This window comes from Diprion similis, chromosome 13 (genome assembly GCF_021155765.1).
Source record: "Diprion similis isolate iyDipSimi1 chromosome 13, iyDipSimi1.1, whole genome shotgun sequence".
Taxonomy (NCBI): Eukaryota; Metazoa; Arthropoda; class Insecta; order Hymenoptera; family Diprionidae; genus Diprion; species Diprion similis.
Window position 1 is genome coordinate 8,288,979 of NC_060117.1, and position 12,486 is coordinate 8,301,464.

General features: G+C 36.3%; 1 long non-coding RNA gene across 1 annotated transcript; it reads right to left on the reverse strand.

Annotated features, from left to right (window-relative positions):
- Window positions 1-2,033: 2,033 nt before the first annotated feature.
- Window positions 2,034-11,473, reverse strand: LOC124414056. Its single transcript, XR_006929918.1, has 3 exons — window positions 11,263-11,473; window positions 9,613-9,619; window positions 2,034-2,045 (listed from the first exon to the last, which is right to left on the reverse strand). It is a non-coding gene; the product is annotated as an uncharacterized LOC124414056 (long non-coding RNA).
- Between the last annotated feature and the right edge of the window lie 1,013 nt (window positions 11,474-12,486).

The window sequence follows — 12,486 nt, forward strand, 5'->3', positions numbered from 1 at the left end:
TAATAAAGTTCATAACGAGTGAATTATTCTTATGTTTATGAGGACAAAAAAATCAGTATTGGGACTTACAAGTTTGAGGAGGATAGGTTTTGGAAATCACAAACTTTAAAGAAGACGAGGATCAGAATGACGACCGAGTATCGAAATAATTTATTACAGAAATTATAAGTATATTGCTATTCAATTGTTCACATCGAGAAGCGATATCGGTGCTTTGCTTGGCTCAATTCCGCACTGTTTGATGGTTACCTTGTCTTTGAGCAAATGATCCGAGGATCCGATGCCTCAGATCCAGGTTGTCAGAGTTGGATAATTATTATCCTCACGTAGCAACCACAATACTGACTGGCTCGAACTCGATAGTGATTAGAGCAACACAATGTTACCTCGTTGGCCTGAAGCCAGAGTAATGCGACCCGTGTTTATACAGCCGGAAACAAGGGAATCAATCCTTCCGTCTACCTCACGGATGTCTCTCAGCCACTGGCGCTCATCGTCCTTTGAATGTTTGGAACGAAATACTCTCTCACGTGGTCTGGTCATCACACACGTCTTGTGAAATAATCAAATTTACAAAGAATGTACCAGCAGTTACACCTCAAGGTCATTAAAGAAAGTTTCCAAGGGATCAGATCCAAGGGTTGGTCAGCTTTAGTTCTTTGCTTGTAAATACTTATGGCTTATTCAAATTTTACTGAATGCCACACGAGTAAGAATTTCAATACTTTTCAGTGTTCCAATTTCGGGTTATTATGTTTTTATCTTTTAAGAGACTCAAAGAGTTTATGTTAAAGGTACGGTCTCATCTGGGATAATTGTGAACCTGGTAAGTTTTTATGACCTATTCACGAGCCAAATTACATAGCCTGTGGTGAAAGGATGAGGGAAACATTGCAATAGTATGAAATTTCATTTGGGAATTTTTGTACCATACAATTTCTTCTTGAAGTTCTTCTTCAAGGTTTTCATATTTAAATGTACCTTTATGCGTTTCATTGTCTAAGGTGTTCAGTTTGAATGTGGTTGGCGAAATTGCGCAAACTGTGTGATATATTTGACGTTAAAAAGATCGTCACACTCTAACATCTCTCTAAAGTGGCAACTGATGACTAACAATGAGCGCAGCATCAGTTTATTATAAATACCTTGTACAACCCATTGGGGATCAAAAATTCTTTTTACAGTCAAGAGTTGACATTCAGTCCGTTTTACGTCAATTTGATGCAACAATCGCATCCTCCGATACTCTGGTTTATCATTTTTCGAGCGAGACTTATTTGACTAAGCGATGGTGAATCCTGAAGGATGTCTGCGTCTGCATTGATGTATCACATTCACAATATCATCAAGTTATTGAGAGGATTATGTATTACAGTAGCTAGATTTATCAAATGTGCCACAGCGGTAGACAGTAATGGATTTGCATGTTTACTACGTCGTAAAGGTTGATGTTTGCGAGTCTGTATACAGATAGCAGCAACGGTTCACGGAATCTAGTTTCAGTTCAGATCATTTTTATGCACCCGGCTTCTTCAACGATAATGTTAATTCTAATCTGATGGAGAAAATTTCCGATAGAAGATTCTGCTGTATTTTAGTCAACCGTTTCTTTCTTTGTAGAGAAAATTTATTCAACCATTTGGTAGCCAGTTGATGGATTCAATTAGTGTCTCATATTCATTCTGTTTACAAATTTCTGGCAATTTGGCGGTTGGAACAGAATCACATCTTCTGTACTTCACATTAGACAACTTCATCAAATGAATTTTAAAAAGTTTCTTTTACCACGTATCGACACACTTTGATAATTTTATTTGAAGATAGTTGTAAATTGATTATTGATCAAATTATTATATTTGTAAGCTACGAAGATCACGTTTCAGGTAGGACAATAGAAACACTAGAATTATAACGACAATATTGGATTGGTTGATGATAAAGTAAGTAAACGTAGAATGAAATTGAATGAATCTATTAGATTTTTAAGCGATCAAAAAAAAAAAAAATTGACTTTTTTTGTAATTTTAACATTTTCGATTTCAGTACTTGTAAAGAGATCCTTGTAGCTCGTAAAGAAATATAAAAATTAGATACACACTCTAAGTACAACTATCTCGTAAGAAAATTCTTAAAAACTGTTAATTTTTGGGCAACCAACCTCCTCAAAAAATGTCAAGATCAAACCTCTAGGTACAATTCCTTCTGAATATTTCCAAAGGAATAAAATGAAGCCATGATCTTCAGAGAAGACAATCAAGAACGATGATTTCCGAGCTTGTTGACTCGAAAGAAAAAACATCTGACCAAGCAATTTTATAGCTAGTAACTAGATTCGTAGTTTCGTAAAGTTTCAAATCGGATAATCCTATGGAACGGAGTATAATGCGCTAATGGTCTTATTCAACCCGAGTGATAAACACGTCGTATCACGAATAATATAAGATCAGCTGTAAAGTGCACGGGGCAATAAATAAGGATAACTTTTAAAGTGGGATATGGCTCGGCCATTATGCATAACTATCCAGATCCCGTCTTGTTTTTGACTCGGATTGCCAGACATTTCCATATTTCAACGCCCTTCGTTGACGCCCTTATTTCTCCGAAGAAAGGAAGGAAGGAAGGAAAGAAGGAACCGCCGGGGGATGCGAGAATTTATTTAGGCTTTTTTTCTTTCCCAGAAACCATTTGTGGTTCGATAAACCCTTTATTTCTCCCGGTGGCCCATCCGTCAGCATTGCCCTCCGCATGTACATGCATGCCCTATACTTATGTACGTATATGTATATCGAGTGGTTATGTATTATATAACGGGGTTATTAGCCCATCAATCGTACCTTGGGGAATGCTTTCTGGTCTGTTTTACGCAGGCAAAACGATTTAAAATTCCTCAACGATGAGGTGAAACCTTAAAGTGCTTGAACTTGGGTCCTAAGATGTATTATTATTAGTATTTTGCGCGATCTAAATCATTTTAATTCAGGATAATTATCTGAGGTAAATTAGCCTCATCTGTCATCTTATAAAGATAACGTGAGGTTAGTTCATATTTTATTTTCGTCTAGAATTTTCTGTAGTTTATCTTTATCTTTTATTCCGATTCAAAGACTGTGAAAATAAATAATTCAACAAAAATGAAAAAATCTCTTCGTGATCGACTAAACTGAAAGAAAGGATTGTTTGAATTAAACAAATATTTCTCTACTGATAGCTATAAAATATATTTGGTTGCTCAAAATAATTTTCAGTTTGTCTTGCCAAATCTTTCATTGTTTAAAATTCATTTTTTTTGGCATCAATAAAAAATTCTTCGAGGCAAAAACACATTTTACGTCATATGCAATCGAACATTTTGTTTAATCAGCGATACTTTTTTTCCAGCTTATTAAAAATCTCCCGTTTTTACCGTTGACTTTCCGATTATCACCGATGGAACTGACGATAATCACATCTTTCGCACGATTTCTTTGACTGAATTTCACAAGAAACCATCTTTCATTATATCTTAACACGAATTTATACATTTGTACAAAAATTTTCTAAAAATAGTGCTTTTACCCGAAGAAAACGTAATAGTATATGTAAAAGAACAACTGTTGATCGGAGAGAAAGAAATCGGTTAAACTGTAAAAATTCTGCGCTAGGCGTTACAAAAAGTCAATTTTAAATTTCGAAACATTCTTCTAAGTACATAAAAAAATCGACCTTATCATTAGAAACTTCCTAACGTGTTTGGATTCGGACTGAAGTCATTACAGCTGTTATCGATCAATCAAGTCGACGCAAATAAGATTCAACGTGCGTGCTTGCTACATTCAACTTTTATGGTTCCAGTAATCCTGGCTTCATCCCCCGATTACGTTCCGACATAAGTATATATACTTCCGAATTGTTCCAAGTAGCTACAAGTCTGCAGCAATTAGAGTTCGAGACAACCGGGGTCAATCCAGCCTGGAGATACCAGATTTAGTTTCTAATTAGCGGAGGAATACGTTTTCCCGAGGGATGCCTCCGGGGTGAATTGTTTCGTTGTTCTCATTGATCCTTTCTCGCGCGCGCTACGAATTAATTAGATGGCGAGCGGCTTACTGCGTAACGTGCCTCCGAGGAATCCAACGACCCTTGTCGAATAGACGCGGAAATTATAAAATTGTTATACATAGGTATACAATTATCGCAGAATCTCGCGAGATCGGCAAGTTCTCTAACTTATAACGTTGAAACTCTGTTTGAGCGAATGGGGGCGCGGTTGAAATTTTGAATTTGAAAAGTTCCGAAAGCGCCGAATTCCAGAATTTTTTATAGACAAACTGAAGGTACAAAAATTAAACTCTGACGTAACATGGAAGTTTCGAAAGATTCGAAGATGAGAAAAATTAAAAATCTGAAACGTCGACATTCCGAATGATCGGAGAGTTTTTTTTTTCGATTTTCCGCATTCTTACGTTCGGGATTCTGGTCATTCTGATATTCGGTTTTTATGATTTTTCACGAAACTCGAATTTTAAGAATCTTGCATTTCGGAACTTTGAACCGTCGGGTTTCTGAAAATTCGAAACTTTGTTGTTTCGTAAAATTTTGATTGCTTTACTTCAGGTTTGGCCACCAAATAATTCGGAACTAGGTGCTTTCGAAACTTTTCAAATTCGGAACATCAATCTCGCCCCTGCAAGCCTTTACTAAAAATTTAGTGACACAAGATAAATTTGATTCAATAAGCGAATGTTCGGATTATCATTTCGTAATGCGTCATCTGGTGGGAAAAAACCAAACTAATGCAACCAGGCCGACAGCTGACCGTTGATCGTGTTTTTTCACGTGTGGATGATACAGCAGGTATATTATTGAGTACCTTTCATCAATTTATGTTACATGAGTAGTTTAAACCCCAAGGATTATGATTTGCCTCCATTAAAATTGAAAACTTAGGTTATGTGGTCATAAAATGGCAGCGACAACTAGGCTCTGACGACCTGAGGACATTTTCCAATTGGAGGATAAGCTTCGTTAACGCTAATATCCAAAGAGTTGTAATTCATTTACAAGTTCCATAAGTTTTTGATAGATGGCGTTGTGAGTTAATCAATCGAGTTCCATAAATTTCTCATAGATGGCGGTGTAATTCAATTTATTGTCATCTGTATCAAGCATCTAGCACCAGACTCAAACATCTATTGTTATCTGGATTGTGTAAATATTCAATAGCTGAGGCCGCGTTTCAATGTCAAACGTTTCCAAGATTCTACAATTTATCCACGTGGCACGTGTTTCACAGGTATATAAGACATAAAAAAACGTGTGTATTTAGTATTCTGCGTATCGTTATTTTGAACTGAGCTTAGTATTTTATAAAACTCATCAGATGTGAAAGAAATTCTGGAGAACCGATTGAAACAACCGCTGTGACGTCGGCTCGAGTGATTCGTCTCATATCCATCGTTAGACTTGGTTCACGGAAAGCGAAGTCTCCGGCTTTACTGTTGGTAGAGTTAAACCGATCGAGACGTACGGTATTATGTGCGTCAGGATCAGTTAGACGGAGGTTCAAACGAAGTACGAACCTCCTGCGACGCGGGTGTGTCTGGAAATGGGTCGTTGCCTCTGGCTAAGCTACCAGCCCGGGAGCCTTTCGAGCTGCACGAGTTGTGACAACCTTAGAGCTCCAACGTACGGTTCCCAGTCTAAACACAGTGCATTTAGCATTATGCGATTACGTTTACCCTGCGCCTATTTCAGTTCCCAATTTTCGAACTTCGATGTAGTTTCGACCATACATCAAAGCTTTGAGTCAAAAACTAAATCGGTGTTCTCTAATAAAAATCATTCAACTTTAGAGAGGCTGATTATAAAAGAGCCAACTCTGGCGCGACGATTTTCATCAGGATCCCTAGGATTACTTGGATTATAATCGTCACGCCAAAGTTAGGCATTTTGTAATCGGCCTCTCTAAAGTTGACTGAATTTTATTAGGGGACACCGAAGTACAGTAATCGCCAGCGTAGTGTGCCTCGGAGTGTAGCTTCTTTCTCCAAAAAAGTTTCTTTCTCGCGCTGGACTGGACTTAAGTAAGATGTGTACCAACGGCGGCAAAATACCCTAGATCGGTGGTGATTAATTGTCGTGACGTTGTATTTGCGTAGGGACAAAATAAGCGAGACTTTAAACAACTCACAACACAACGATACATGTTGGCATTACTGCGCTGGGTAGCCTTCAACAGAAAAATAATTCCCTAAAAATATAGGGATTTCTTTAGACAGTTGTTAGACGTCTCACTTAAAGGCTTTGACCGCGAAGAGAAGGGCTTATCGTAGGAGTTCTAGGCACACCACGATCGCCGATGGAGTACACCTTCACCGAATTTCTTTTTCCCTTTCTCTCTCTCTCTCTCTCTCTCTCTATTAAGCTGTCTTTGAAGCATGACGTGCTGAATCATTTCTTACTGAAATTTCTTGCTGAATTATAATTTGAATATTAACTATAACAACTCTCTAGTATAAAGTGTTTATACGAAGTATCTTCAAGATAATAAAATAAAGGGTTTAGTGATATTTCAAAGGTTATAAAATTCCTTCGAAAATGTAAAAACCATCGCCATTGAAGTTCTTCGATAGAAGAGCAGCGCAAAATTAAGCAAGTCAAGTTACACCATTATCGCAATAAATTTCAGTTTTAACTGTAAATACGTTTTGTTTTGAACAGATAATTGATATTTTGATATGAGTGAATGAATGGGTATACAATTTCATGTAAGAATTATTGCTTCAAGCTATAAAAATATCACGCGCAATAAAATTCGAGTGTTTAACCGTCTCATATAAGAAAATCAAAATAGAAAATATATTCGAACGAAGGACGATATATTTTGTATTGATCAAACGAAACGAATCAATTCAATTCGAACTCACTTGTATTTTCGTGTATCCGTACAATAATAATAGCCTGCGTTAAATAAAAAGTGTTTGGAGGTTTTCAAAATTTCATTATTTGTGAGTGAAATAATTCAAGTTACTTAATACGATTCTGAGAATAAATGTTTACGAGTACGAGAATAGCTTGAACAAAATATGTCAAAAATCACATGATGGATTATAAATTAGTGATTTAAAGCGATTTGCGGCCTTGTGCAGAGGGTACTGAAAAAATACTCGTGAATGGAAAGTAGTGAGTAAAGTGCTCAAGCGAGGATTAGGGTGAGACGCCCTATTGAGAGAGGCCCTATTGAAAGGGCTGACTACTGTGCCATTTTTATTTTATCAGACTTCGTAGAGAAAGAAAACGTCATGCCTTGTAAAATTAATTGCAGCTAACCCCATCAGCCAATTTTCATCACCTTATAGAAGTACGAGTTTCGAGAGAAAAAAAAAAAATGTGAGCCTTCAGATCAAATTGTCGAAACATATATTAAGGACCATTGAAGAAACTTTTTTTTTACGAAGTAAAACATCTTTCTTCTATGATTCCTGAGGATCTAACATGTGAAATGGATTCCGTGGTAGGAGAGATGAGTCTTTTGTTTATTATTTTTTTTTTTTGCGATAAAGTTACGATTAAGATTTCAGTGTGAAAATTGATGAATGTTTTTTTTTCTAAGCCATAAGAGATAGCTGAAATAAGCAGAATTGGAGAATTTCCGTATCTTGATACTTACATAGTTTAAGGTATAAAAATTGCAGAAAAACCGTAATTTTTGCATCGGATCGTTTGCTAATAATAATCGGTGGAATTGCTCATTTAGAGAAAAATGAGTCTTTTCGAGTGTGGATTTATTTCTACGTATCATAAATTATGGAGAAAACTATGGCGGTTCGAAATATTGACGGTGGATGTTCCCCCTTAAGAATCTATCAAACATACAGCCTAATCCAAGAGCTGTCATGACAAGTCGTATCGATCAGATGAAGGGTCCAAGAGTGAACCTGAAGTTAATCGATTTGCATCGAGTTAAAACAATGCCCTCTTTCCGAGAAAAGAATGAATTTTGATTTGAAAGAAAACCCATTGTTGAAATATTTTTTAAATGAAACTCAAATAATCGTTTACATATCGCAATAATTGTGTCATTCCATTTGAAATTCACGGTTCTACTTTTTTATAACTTCCCGTTTTTCCGTTTTCGGAGAAAAGAGAAAGTTATTGCAATCACTCCGAAAATGAAAATTTGAGTTTTCACTAGATCTCGACGTTTCAAGATCTAGAAACTCACCTCCGACCACTTTTGGATGGACGTCTCTGCATGTGTATGAACGTATGTATTAGGGTGACGCAAAAAAACCGACATTTTTTTTTTTTGAGTCTCGTGTGACAGAATGTTAGTTTTTGATGTTTTAAGAGCCCACTCCAAAGGAAAGTTCAAAAAAAAAATCTTAAGAGGTCGCTCCACATTTTTTAAAACGTCAGAAATCGTCAAAAATCGATTTTTTTTTTTAAATTTTTTTCTCGTTATGGTATAATTTTATAGACAAAAAAAAATAAGTTTCCGAAAGTTTCAGTTCTAAATTTGAATTTTGGAAAGTCGCTCATAATTTCTTTTCAATTTTTTGGTGCATTTCTTTAGATCTTTTCGAGCGACCTTTTAATATTCATATTAAAATTTCATAAATTTTTTTTCTTTAATTTAGTAAGAAGGAATCAGTAAAAATACACCACGACATGAATTAAAAATCAAACAAAATACTGGAAGTATAATTTTTTGAATTTAATTTTTGGACGATTTTTGAAATTTTTTTAAATTTGTAGCGACCTCTTAAATTTTTTTTTTTGAGCTGTCCCTTGGAGTGGGCTCTTAAAACATCAAAAACTAACATTTTGTCACACGATACTCGAAAAAAAAGTCGGTTTTTTTTGTGCTATCCTAGTATGTATGTATGTAATGATTGGATTTTAATGATTTTGGTCTCGATTGACGTGGCTTTTCCAAACTTAGAACTGATTAGATTTAAGCTTTGATCGGTAAAGTAATTTTTCAATTGTTTAAGTAACAAAATTCCAAAAAGTCAAATAAAAATGGTATCTTGAGAATGGATGAACGGATGTGAATGAAAATTGGTACAGTCAGGTTTTTTGGGTCACCAATCACGAATTTGAATTCAGATTGTGAAATCGTAAATGGCGAATCCAATATGGTGGAAAAAACATAAAATTATTCAGATTTTTATGGAAATTAAGAGTCGGAGGTTTTTTGGGTCGCCAATAACGAATCCAAGGTCAGAATTCCAAAACTTATGATCCATTATAGTGTTTCAAAATAAAAAAAAAATCCTAATATTTCCATGTAATAATCGTCAATCAGGAATCTGAATTTGTATTTAAAAATTCGAATTGCATATTAATGTTTTTTTGTTCCGTGAACTAAGAAGTTTGAATGCTGGGTCACGGTCAGTTCGAAGCCGCGTGTTCCTATTCAAAACGACAAACTTCTAATCTAAATTCGATTTGATCGTCTTCGATTTAACCTCTAAACAGCCACACTTTCTTGGGAACAGCTTTTCGAATTGACTGTACGTTCGATACCCCCATAAGAATGCGACACATGTTAACAGGGAACGTGTGTATCTGTGCCAGAGTCTTGTGCGGAACGGGATCTACGAGGATCTTCCGGTGAACATAAGTAACCCGATATCTGCTACACTCGAAGCATCGATGCGAAGCTCTTTGATTACGTCTTGAGGATTCGGTTCCCCGACTCTTTGTGGTGGATTTCAGGACGGCCGGAGAGCCTGGAAGTGTGTGCAGACGAAGATGAGATACATTGCGTGGGCACTCACGTTCAGGGTTCGACTAAACAAATGGCAGAAGATGTAGGTATAATATTGAAATTGAGGCTTGCTGTTAAATTGTTAAATATTTGAGTTTGTCGCTTCGCTGATGGAGAAAAGTCACGGGGCGTAAACGAGACAGAGAGAGAGAGAGAGAGAGAGAGAGAGAGAGAGGGAGAAAGAGAGAGTGAGAAGGGGGCGGGGGGAGAAGATGAAGGGATGTAGATCGGGAGAAAGTTAGTTCAGGCGTGATATTATCTTCGGCCTGGGGGTCTTCAAAGTCATATTTTAGGGGGCGTCTATCACCTACTTTATTGCTCGACTTGAATGTAATCAAAATTGTTATAAGCCTAAGTTTCATATTTTTATTTTTTTTGTAACGTAGGTATGTAGGAATATAAAAAATGAGGATGAAGTTAGTGACGTTACTGTATAATTCATAGATGTTTAAGAAAAATCGCTACTTCGCATCTCGTTGTGAATCATTATATGTATAAACAAAATATACTTTAATTTTGAAAACTGCCAACTTTTTGAAAATCGTTTTTAGATTGCTCAAAAATGATGATTTCTTAGGTCGAGGTTTCGTTACGTTTGTAATAGATTGTTTCTTTGGAAAATTTAAATAGTTTTTGTATTTCACTTGGAACCAGATCAAAGCATTGGTTTAATTCTGAAAAAAAATAGTAAATAAACTTTATTCCAACAGCAAAATAAATAAAAAAATAAAAAAATTGCCTAAAATTGGGACAGTCTGATTGTACATGCAATTATGGATCTGTTGGGTGATAAATTGAACAATTGACGCCAGAAATTTCGCTTCATAGTAACAAGTATAACAATTCTATAACACATCCGGATTTTTACTGCAGACTTGAATCCTCGCCTACTTTTCGAATTTCAACATTGATTCTTCAATCCAAAGACCGTATTTGACGAAAATTTTTGAAATAACTGGGGTTTAAAGAATTCTGTTTTGCTGATTCAGCGTATGTACAGGAAAAGAAAAGATTTGTTCAGGCAACTGATATTTATTTGACCATCCCAAATATTGTGATCAAATATGGCGAACGCGTGTATTTTACGTCAACAATCTTTTATTCGATAACGAAAAGGAAAAAGGAAAAACAGCAATAAATTATTGCGGTTGCCATATTAGAACTGTTGACAGTGAATCGTAATAAGTTTTTCTTCAGTTTCATTTTCTTTATTTTTTTATTAGAAAATAAAAAATAAACATTTCGACTTTATCAACGTTTCAACCCTTTCAGTCACGCAATTGAGTTTTTTTTTCGGTATGGAATTACAATTAAACATTTCCTATAAACATTCCGATACTGAATGCGAATCTGATGTTAAAAACTTATTTAAAGTAAAAACCAACCCCTGAAAAGAGGTGAAAACGGGGTGAATTATCAACATTGTTTTAGACAGTGTTCTTGAATGAGATGTTTATGAATATTTATTTTCAGACAGTACGATTTTAGGCTCGAGAATAGGTGCAAACGCACCGCTACAGAGGGTGAAAACTACCCCTATGCATTGAATTTTGAAAATCTAATGGCCATTTTGAGATCTCTGTTTGTCAACCAATGAATTCCAAAAGGTTTTTAATATACGTTTACAATCAAATTTCTCCGCTAACGAATTACATTCACAATAATACCTTTTTTCCGTATGTTCATTTATAACAATTGTAAACAATCATAGATTCACAAAAAATCGCCAATCATTCCAAATTTTAAATATTCTTTCACCTGAAAATAGAAAAAAAAATCAGGCTTTCGAATGGAATATAAAAAATATGACAAAAGAAGAGAGAGAAAGAAAAAAGGGAAAAGAAAAAAACGGTGCCAATAGTGTGGCTTCTGTGACCGAAAGGGTTAAATTTCAAGCACGAAGCCTTCTCATTTGAAATTCAGGCCATCCCCCGGCATGTTACGTGTGACATACACCTTGTACACCTGAGGAGATGCACCTGAAGGAAAATATCGACGCGAGTTTACAAACCGGCTGAACGATTCGCAGAGACGGAAATATAATCTGCAGTTTTCCGCCAGAGGAAATCCCGTCGTATTCCTTCGCCGCTCTTCTTTTACTCCTATGCCTATCCATTTCTTCTTCGTGTGCAGGAAAGTCTCACCATTGTCGAATCCAGACGGAAACGGGGATGACGGAAGTCGAGGGTCATTTTCCGTCCAGAGTGAATAGACGTCTTCGAGCCCAATCGAGGGTCTGGTATTGATGGATACCAACCCCACCGAGACGTGTCCAATCACTCGATAACGCGACATGTGACGGGAACACACGTCTCATAGAAAATGCAGGCATCCGTCTATCGTGCTCGTCATACACGTGGGTTGAAATTCCCAAAACGCCGAATTGTCAATTTTTTTTTTGTCGCGGAACTTAAGGTGCTTATAAAGACCCGTTGTACCGACCCAAAAACGCGGGGATGCAAAACTCCTATACCGCTCAAGCGATCAGAGTGAAACTTGGGCAGTCAATGCCTTATTTTGGTAAAAAGTGGAGCGTCTTTTTACTTTTTCAAAATTTTGAAAAAAATTTTACAGATCGGTTACCACCCACAGAAATTGGCCAAATTTTCACAGTTGCACTGAATGGATCGAACTATCCGATATGGCGGCACTCGACGGTGATGAAACACACATTTTGAGCCCAGTCCCATGAGATTTGATGGTGAAATGACGAAATGGCAGCTGATCTGGTT